Below are 8,890 nucleotides of genomic sequence, written 5' to 3' on the forward strand. Positions count from 1 at the left end.
GGAAGAGCTAAGGCGCTAAGGCTCTCTTTCAAGGCACCAAGGTGCTAGGAGGTCCAAGCACTCACGACGCTAAGTGCTGTAGAAACCTGCAAAGCAGATAACGATCTCTGAAAGGAAGTTAAAGAAGAGAAATGCAGTCCGAAGGCCTGATCCTACCAAGCATCACTCACCGTTGGGTTGCACGCACACCGCTGCTTTACAGAAATGGACCCTAAAGCAAGAGCACAGACACAGTGGGTATGCGGAAGAAGCTGGTACGGACTCAGGAATGCTGTAGCATTGTTGACAGCTTGAGGTTTTATAACATGTAATTTTCCAAGTAGAAAATACTTCTGAGTTATACTCATCTTCTCACATACACATCCAGGGTTGTTTTGTCCATACCTGCAGCTGCCATGAAATAAATGGCCATCAATTTAAAATTGAACGGTACCACCTCTACGTGCTTGGGGAGCTTTGTTTGGCAGCACCCAGGGGTTATTATAGCAGGCAGAAAAACATCTTGCAGTTCATCACAGGACTAGTCACTGTGCAGCCTTCAAGTCAAACCAAACGCCAAAAAATACATCAAAGGATCAAACAGATATCCTAAGGCCACAGCCTCACTCAAACTTTGCTGCGTAAGTCTGCAAAAAGTCTACATAGCCTTGTAATCAGAGACATTTCAGAGGGACCTTAGTATTGTAAAGAAGAAAAAAACTGAACTAAACTCCTATTCTACACACAGGTCTCAAATATTTATATATGTGCTTCTCTCATCCATTCAAAATATTCCCAATTTATCCGATGAACTGTACTCCTGCACAATCTTTTGCTCCAGACTAAGGAGAAGGAAGAGGATCATTGCACAGGTACAAAGATGTGCCTAGAGATTGAACTACTCCCAGTGGTAAAAGGTAATTGGGCTGGAAGAAAAAATGCAAGCCAAGGGCCATCTGACAGTCTGAACCTGACTCCTCCTGGCACTTTTGACCATATTCTGGTATGTGAGAAGTTGCCTGGCCTCGTTTTCCTTCTGCTTTCTTAACTTTCCAAAACAAAAAGGGATTAGAGGAAAGGCGTTCACAAGTGGAAATTTCTGCTGGGTGGATAATTCATCCTGTGCTAGCGCTCTACCATTTCCAGGGCCAGCTGTAAATTTGTGTAACAGAATAAATATAAATTGAGTTTTAAGATACAGAGCAAGCGGTAACCAGTTTTCTGGATCTACATTCAGCACTCCCCCAGTTGGCCTTTTCCTGCCAGGAGCTGCAAGTTCCACGAGTCTAAGAAAACGCAAAGAGTGTTTTTCGTTTACCTGGAGAGCTCAGTTACTGACAACTATTCTGCTTTCATCCCTTGCAAATCAGTTTTAAGTTTCCTATCTGTATCAGCAGGGAGCTCTGTCTTGCAGCAGCCTGTGTCGTGTGCAAGGGCTGAGCAGCACATGCCGATACGTGCTCCGACAAGAAGCGAGCGAACCAACCCTTTCCAAAAGGCCAGGAAACGCTGGCAGTTTCACGGCGCTGGTAGCGGTTCCTATCTGTGTTTCTCCCTGGGGATGACGGGGTGACAACTCTGACGCTTTCCTCCGAGCGTTTCAATTCTGCTCCAGCTTTCAGCCTGAAGCAATGAGAAGAGCGAAGGATATTCTCCATGTGTCAAGGCTGCCTCAAGATAAAAGCCATTTATTTGAAGGAGATACGCACCCCTCGTGCCATCGGGAAGCTTATTGACTTCACACAAGTACGTACAGCAGACAAGCCGCGGGTGTGCATTCACCTCCACCCCCCCAAGAGCAAATTCCCTAGCTTACGTGGAAGAGGCAAATGTATCTGGAGTGCTTGAGTGGGACCTTGCCATCGGAAGCTCACAAATACCTTTTTAGGCCATGAAATCTTAGCGTTAAGCACCAGGAGCGGGAATAGCTGCAGGCCACAGAGCTGGAAACTGAAAAACGCGCAGGACCTTTCCACTCCGCTGTTTACAAAACAGGATGGTAATATTCAGCAAAGCACACAAAGTTTGTCTTCTGCTTTCCCCCTTCTCAATATTTCTGCAAGTATTGCATGGAAAAAACCCAGCTAAAAATCTACAGAAGGAAGTCTTCCTCAACACGATTCTCTTTATATATGCTTAAAGCCAAGCCAGACCCTTCTGGGAGTGCCTTGAGATTGATTTCTTAGGAAGAAAAAAAAGCAAAACTAATTTGTGATTAGAAGGCACAAAGATGTTCAGTCAGATGGAAGCATTCCTGAAAAGTGAGGGGAAAACTATGCAATCAATTCGTTCGGCTGCCCTAAAGGGTAAACAGCAAACTTGAACACAGTCTACAAACCCTGACTATTATTAGCAGCTTGACCAAAAGCGGATGTTTTTTGTAGTTATCTTGGTAACTTGGGAAATCTGATGAACTGAAAAACTATGTTGGATGGACCCTGACACCAAAGCAGAGAGGACAAAAAGAAGAGGGGGTCACTTTGCACCACTGCTCCCAATGTGAGGCTCAGGTCCCTCACTCAAAGAAGAAACTGGCTAAAAAGGGTTGGTTTAGCTGGTAGAGGACACTGGCAGAAATGAAAACAAAAGAGGCTTTCCGGGTTTCAAATTTACCCAAAAGGCATATATCTTAGCATTCACAAAACTTGGCTTAGCAGCCCATAAAAACCTCCTTTTCAAAATCGTCTGTCAGCGAAGCAGGTTTCTAGAGCTGTCAGAATGTCTTAAGAAGAAAACCAAAGCCTTTTTTTTTTTTTTTAGACAGGGAAACCTCCCTTTTCAATACTGGGACCCTGTAAGGTAAAGGCTACACATCCCTTCTGTCTGTAGCCATGAGTATTGCTAAGCAGAAGGCAATTCCCTTACTTTTTTGGAGACCTTCCTTCTCCCTGCCTGCCCCAAAAGCAGACAACAAAACCTCCCTCCCCAGGAACGCGAGGCTCAACATTCCTCTCTCTCCTGCAACTTGCAGAGCTGCCTCAGCCCACGAATATTTTTTTTGCCTTTAAAAAGCACTTTAGACAGTTCCATTGGGTTTTTAGTTTCAGGTGGTTGTAAGTAGGAGAACTGCAGAGCTTTTTACTTGCAGTAGTAGTTGTCTAAGGGCTGGTGGCCTGGATAAAGGACCCTTAGTCGGGAGTTTTGGTTTGCGTTCCCCTTTCTGGAGAACACAGGTGGGTGTGTAACTCGGGAAGGGCAAAGGCCCATGGGCTTTTCGGAAGAGTGCTGCCTCCTGTAGTTTCCCAGCTATAAAAAACCGAGGGCGCAAGAGGTTTGCCTTTACGCTTGGTTTAGGGTAACGAATAATCCTGATTGCCATCAGCAGGGAGGGTGGCAGGGTGCTCTGAAGGAGTAGTCGGAGCGTGTCTGTAAACAGTCAAAGATTTGCCAATCCTCAAGCTGCACATGGGAGAGGGAACCCCCAAACCTAAAAACCCTTCTGAAGATCCATCACCCCATGGACTCAGTATATCCCCCGTCTTGAGGGTTGTCATCTTTATTCCTAGATCTTTTCCTCAATAACACGTGCTGATCATTGTCATCGGCAAGACTTGGGACAAGTAAAATAGTACAAGAATGCCTGTGGACCTCCTTGAATTTGAGCCAGACAGCAGCGCTGCTGTTTTGATCCAGAGATCGCTATTTTTGACGCTGCCGCTTTTAACCATCAGTGTCAGAAGCCGGCCTCAACTTGCTTCTGGAGGCGAGGCAATGAGCGAAAACCCCTCCTCTTCCTCTCTCCTCTGGCCCTACTCTCTTGTGCTCAAAGTGGAAGTTTCAAAAGGGAAAAGTATTTTGTTTCTCTGCTGCTAGCGTAGACGGTCCGAGCACCTTTGCTAGCAGGACTGTGTTGTAAATCTGCGAAATCTGCCTGCAGACAGCGTAAGCGCCGTGTTAACTTCATTTAAAATATGCACCACAGCCCTTTTAATCTTGCTTTATATACCTTTCTTAGAGAAAACATAAAGCCCCTTTACAGGCAAGCAGAATGTGGAAGACAATAAACCATTTAGCTAAATGCTAAGCATAAACAGCTACAACGCTGTGCAATCATAAAAGGCCATTAATCATTTACATCAGGAAATGCCAAAGTAAGGGTGAACACACACAGCCTTATCTGTTCCTTGTGTACACATGCAGGTTACCAGCTGTAGTTAAATTACTTGCGTGCACGGCACACAAAAGCTAAAGGGGGTTCTGTTCCTTGGCCCTGGGTGTTGACTTCGTACATCTTCAAAAATACCTGTGTTCACTGACTGCACGCGAGTTGTCGTTGCTAAAATTGCTTGTAGCTGCTTTTTTCTTCATCTTGGAGCATTTCTATCAGTGCTGGTTTAACGGCTCCCCTTGAAAGGGATAAAACTTGTTTCTTGGGGAACACCATATAAGGCATTTCTGCCTTACGTAAGGCATTTCTGCCTACCTTTAATCATATTTTCAAGGACCACCTCTCAAACGCGGGAGGGAAAGCTTTCTGGTTGCGGCTGAACACTGTTCTAAACAGAGCAACTTTGCTGGAGAGATTTTTTTTTCCGGTGCTGCTTTTTTTTTTTTTTTAATTCAGAGTAATTTCAGTTTGGTTTGTCTTTTTTTTTTCTGAGGTGGATTTTTTTCCTTGTTTAGAACTCTTGAGGGGACTTTCTCCCAAAGAACAGAAACCAAGTCACATCCAGTACCTTGCCGTTACGGGTTGCTGTCGTGCAGCCCTTTTGTGAATTTACCATGCTCCAAGCAAAGCCAGTCAGCGTGTTCAGCTCAAGGCCTTGCACCGTCCTCTCTGCACCTCGCTCTTGGAGATCTACTCTGAGGCACTCCGGAAAGAGGTACAAATGGATCCAGTAAATCCTGTCCATATAAAGTCTTCTTGCTATCTCCTGCGGGATACTTCAGAGTTTGCTTTTTCCCCTCTGAGTTGTCTGATGGGTTTTTTGGGGGGGATTGGGTGTCTTGCAGCAGGGAGTACACGTGTGAAGTTTGCTGACACGGACCCGAGATGCACAAGCCTTTTAAGATAGAGAAGGAGAACAAGAGAATACCAGAAACGCTGTCACCAGCTAAAGACACTGACAAAGAAACATCTTAAGAAAGTCTTTCCTTTTATCTTTACAGGCGAGATGGAGAAGCTGTACAGACAAATCACGGAAACCCGAAGAATTAATCAAAAGGTGAAGCTACATGGTACCGTCACTGCTGATGTTAAGAATCAACGCTTTCAAAAAACACGAACGCTTTGCAGCCTCCATCTCCTGGTTTGTTTGTTGATTTATTGTCAGGTTAGGGAGCGAATCTGGCTCAGCACAGGGTCCAACCAGTGGCAGGGCCGGGAGCAAAGCAGCATTTCCCTTTCCGGCACCAGCAAAGTTCAGTCAGCTCAGCTGGGACAGTTGCACCATCAACCCAGCTCGCCGCGTGTTTTGACACGTCCATTAACGGATAACCTGATAAATGGAGGAGAACGCACAGCTCTTGCGTTTAGTCACAATTTCTACTCGGCTTTCCAGAGGGATGGAAGACCTGACAGCTGGGCATCTTGAGCAAGGTAAATGCAGCGTTAAAGGCAGCTTGCTCCCCTAGCCGGAGCCACCAGCGGTGCGCAGGGGGCACGGACAAATGCAGAGGAGAGCTATCTATACCTTTATGGCACTAGCAAATCTGCTCGAGACAGGAGAAACGTGCTGTTAAACTGAAGAAGGCAAGTAACAAGCACCCAAGCCTTGATTACAGGCAATCATCAAGAGAACCCACAGAATTTGGGGGGGAAAAAAAAAAAAAAAATTACAAGAGGCTTAGCGTTTAATGCTCTAAAGCAGTAAATCTGCAGCAAATCCTCCTGAATCTAAATAAGCCCAAGACACATTTTAACTTATTTTTTAAAGGTTTCTCAAATGCCATCTTATGTTCCCAAATAACTAAGCTCCACTGTTACATTTGCTTTCTCGGTATTCTGCAAATCAGGTTCCATCCAGTGCCTAGAGTGCCCCTCTGGCACCCCAAAAGCTCTTTCCAATAACTAGTAAGCAAGCCATTTATTCATATTTATCTCCCCCTTTAAACCCAAGTAACCCAAAAGCGTCCAACAGATTAAAGCTGATCTAAGCAGGAATTTTTTTTTTTTTTTTTTGCAGTTCAAGAAAGTTTGCTCTAAAATTAAGCACGTTACTGACGTGTAATTTTATCGCTTAAAACCAGAATGGCCTCGGAAAGGTTTTAATAAGAAAAAAGGAATACACCTCCCCATCTGTGCACACTGACTCTGAACAAAAATGACAGCGGCTGCTGCGATCTAGCTAAGTGTAAGTTTTTCTTCTCCGTGTTTTAGATTTAAATTAAGACTTACCCAGTGTGGAAATGAATTAATTTTTCTCCAGTGGTGCCTTTTCATTTTACTACCAGAGTCCACGCACACCTTGGGATCACTTTCTGGCTTATTTCTTGTAAGAGGGGTGTGAAAGCTAAATATTACTGTGCTTGGCGAACTTGCAAAAGCCTGCCTCGCTCTTTGTAAAAACTAGAATGTTAATGAACAACCACAGTTGTGTTAGTGAACAACACACGCGGGAAAGAAAGAAGCTTATCATGCGAAATGAAAAGTTTTAGAAACACCTTTGGAAGGAAATAAAACAAGTGGCAGCCACAACATCACTTACTTCCACCAGAGAATTCCCACTGCAAACGTGACCGAGCTCCTACAGGCGGCGGATGGGAAGAGGAGAGCCACACGCAGAAAATACACCCTGACGGGTCATCCCTTCCAAGCCAGGCAAATAAATGCCCGATTACGCTACGTCCCTGGGAGCACGGTGCTTTACTGGCAGCAGCACTGCTACCAGGACAGGGAAAAACACCCTTTAAAAACGAAAACAAGCTATATCAGTGAAAGTGCGCTTTGGCAGATAACTGCTTCTACAGCTGGGACTTCTGCTGGCACAGCTATGTCAGTCACGGGTCACACTTCGTCACAGCGCTCGCAGACAGAGCTGTGCCAGCAGAAGTTTACCATATAGACCTGGTGGGAAACTCAGCAGCGACTAAAATGAATCTGCAAAGTTTTGTGTTTTTCGTGCTGCTGCCAAACTAAGTTTTTCTAACAGTCTGATGATGGGTATTCTTGTTCCAGTGCTGCTGACACGTTAGGATCTCGGCTTCCAAGGACAGAAGAAACCTAAACTTAGCTCAGGAACGTGGCAATACCCATCAGCCATTTACATTGTACTTTATCCTTCAATTAAATACACAAACTAAATTAGAAAGAGCCCCTGCAGGAAGAAAAGATAAAACGGAATAAATTAAGTTCTGCTGTACTTTAGCACTCCGAGTAGACCGCCCTCACTTTTAATAGTAAGAAAAGAACAAAAGTGAAAGTGTTTAGCAGGATTTGTTTAGCAGACAGCAAAGCACTGCAAAATTCCCACCGTTCAGTTAAACCGAACAGTCAAACTGTGACGGGGCTTTTGTCATCCTCAATCTTCTTTGAAGACAGCGGGCAAGGAGATTTAACGCCCGAGTTAACCCTCAAACATAAGTTCTATTTGGATGAATCGACACGATACCGCGGGTCGTGCGTACGGCGATGCCTATCGTTATTCCAGAGCGTGGAGCAGGCAAGATGTCAGAAGTGTGCGCTGCCGATCCACTCTGGAGCAAAATTACAAAATCAAGCTGTAAATAAACTCCCACCACCCTCCGGGGGGGTTCTGGGGGCGGGGGGGGGGAAGAAAGCCATAGGCGAGCGCTTTGGTGGCTCCAAACCCACTTGTGTTCAATAATGAATAAAGCCGTCCGAAGCGTGGGGCTGTGGAAGGGAGAAGGGCTACGTACAGGAAGTCAGGTCAGGCTGCGGCGCTTGCACGCAGCGCAAAGTAAACCTCAAACGTAAAGCCCTGCCTTTATCTTTTGTGAGGTCGTGCCAGCATGCGGCCGTACCTAAAGCAGGCTGCGTTTCGGAAGATGGCGGTACGAATTTCACTATCGCTCCCTATTTTGAACACAGAAATAAAATCAGTGGCAGTGCCGTGTTCGTAAAGGCCATGCTCCACCTTCGTCAGAGCTTTCTGGCCCTCCAAATTGGGATACAGCTTCCAGGAATTCCTTGGGTTGTGTCACAGGGAAGACTTTGTTGTTGGAAATAATGTACTACTATTTAATTGTTTTTTAGGGAAAAAAAAAAAAAGCACCGGGGCAAAAACATCTCAAAGGAACGGCAGAGGCTAAAAATAGATACATTATCATCACTTGCATTATCAGCCATGTCTACACACGCAAGAAGTATAACTGTGAGCGACTTCAGGATGAGGTGTTTTGCCCTCCAAGTTAGTTTTAGGTTGTGGGGGAGCACGTTTGTGCTTGGCTGAGCAGCGGGACGTCACAGAGAGGGGATGGCACAGGTATGAATTTAATTGTGGCAACCCCCCCTTAGCTTAAACAAGGCCATCTAAAATTCTTATCAGCAGGCCGGCTCATGAGAAGTTGTAACTCCCCAAAGCAAATACTTAGCCTACTCAAAGTTTCAAAAATGGCCTGATAAAGGCGACTCAGCTACAGATTTCAGAAGGTCAGATAAAACTTGGTGTGGCCACGAAACGGCAGAAAGCAACCGAGCCCTCCGCCATGTTTACGAAGAGTACTTGAGTTTAAAAAGCGAGCCCCAAACTGTTACAAAAACTCAAGTGTTTAGGCGCATAATTTTATTTGCAAGCACCGCCGCCTGAGCTCACAGCCCAGCTTTTATTGCAGGTGACGTTCCTGCCCTCTTCCTCGTACTGGGCTGCTGCGGACCACCGGGAAAAAGCGGCGAGACCCCCCCCAAAACAGCCTCGCCAAGCCCGCTGCCGGGTCAGCCGCGGCGCCAGGTGACGGTCCCATCGCGGGATGCCGGCCGCCCCGGAGGGGACGGGGGCCAAGCGCCGGGGTT

General features: G+C 45.9%; 1 protein-coding gene across 1 annotated transcript in view; it reads right to left on the reverse strand.

Moving 5' to 3' along the window:
- Nucleotides 1–6,797, reverse strand: part of CNOT6L (CCR4-NOT transcription complex subunit 6 like) — a 30,042-nt gene extending 23,245 nt beyond the window's left edge. Inside the window, exon 1 of the mRNA XM_009641518.2 lies at nt 6,627–6,797. The gene's annotated coding sequence lies outside the window, so the exon portion shown is untranslated. The remainder of the gene's footprint in view (nt 1–6,626) is intronic.
- Nucleotides 6,798–8,890: the final 2,093 nt, after the last annotated feature.

This window comes from Egretta garzetta, unplaced genomic scaffold (genome assembly GCF_000687185.1).
Source record: "Egretta garzetta isolate BGI_Z169 unplaced genomic scaffold, ASM68718v1 scaffold77, whole genome shotgun sequence".
In the NCBI taxonomy this organism is placed as follows: domain Eukaryota; kingdom Metazoa; phylum Chordata; class Aves; order Pelecaniformes; family Ardeidae; genus Egretta; species Egretta garzetta.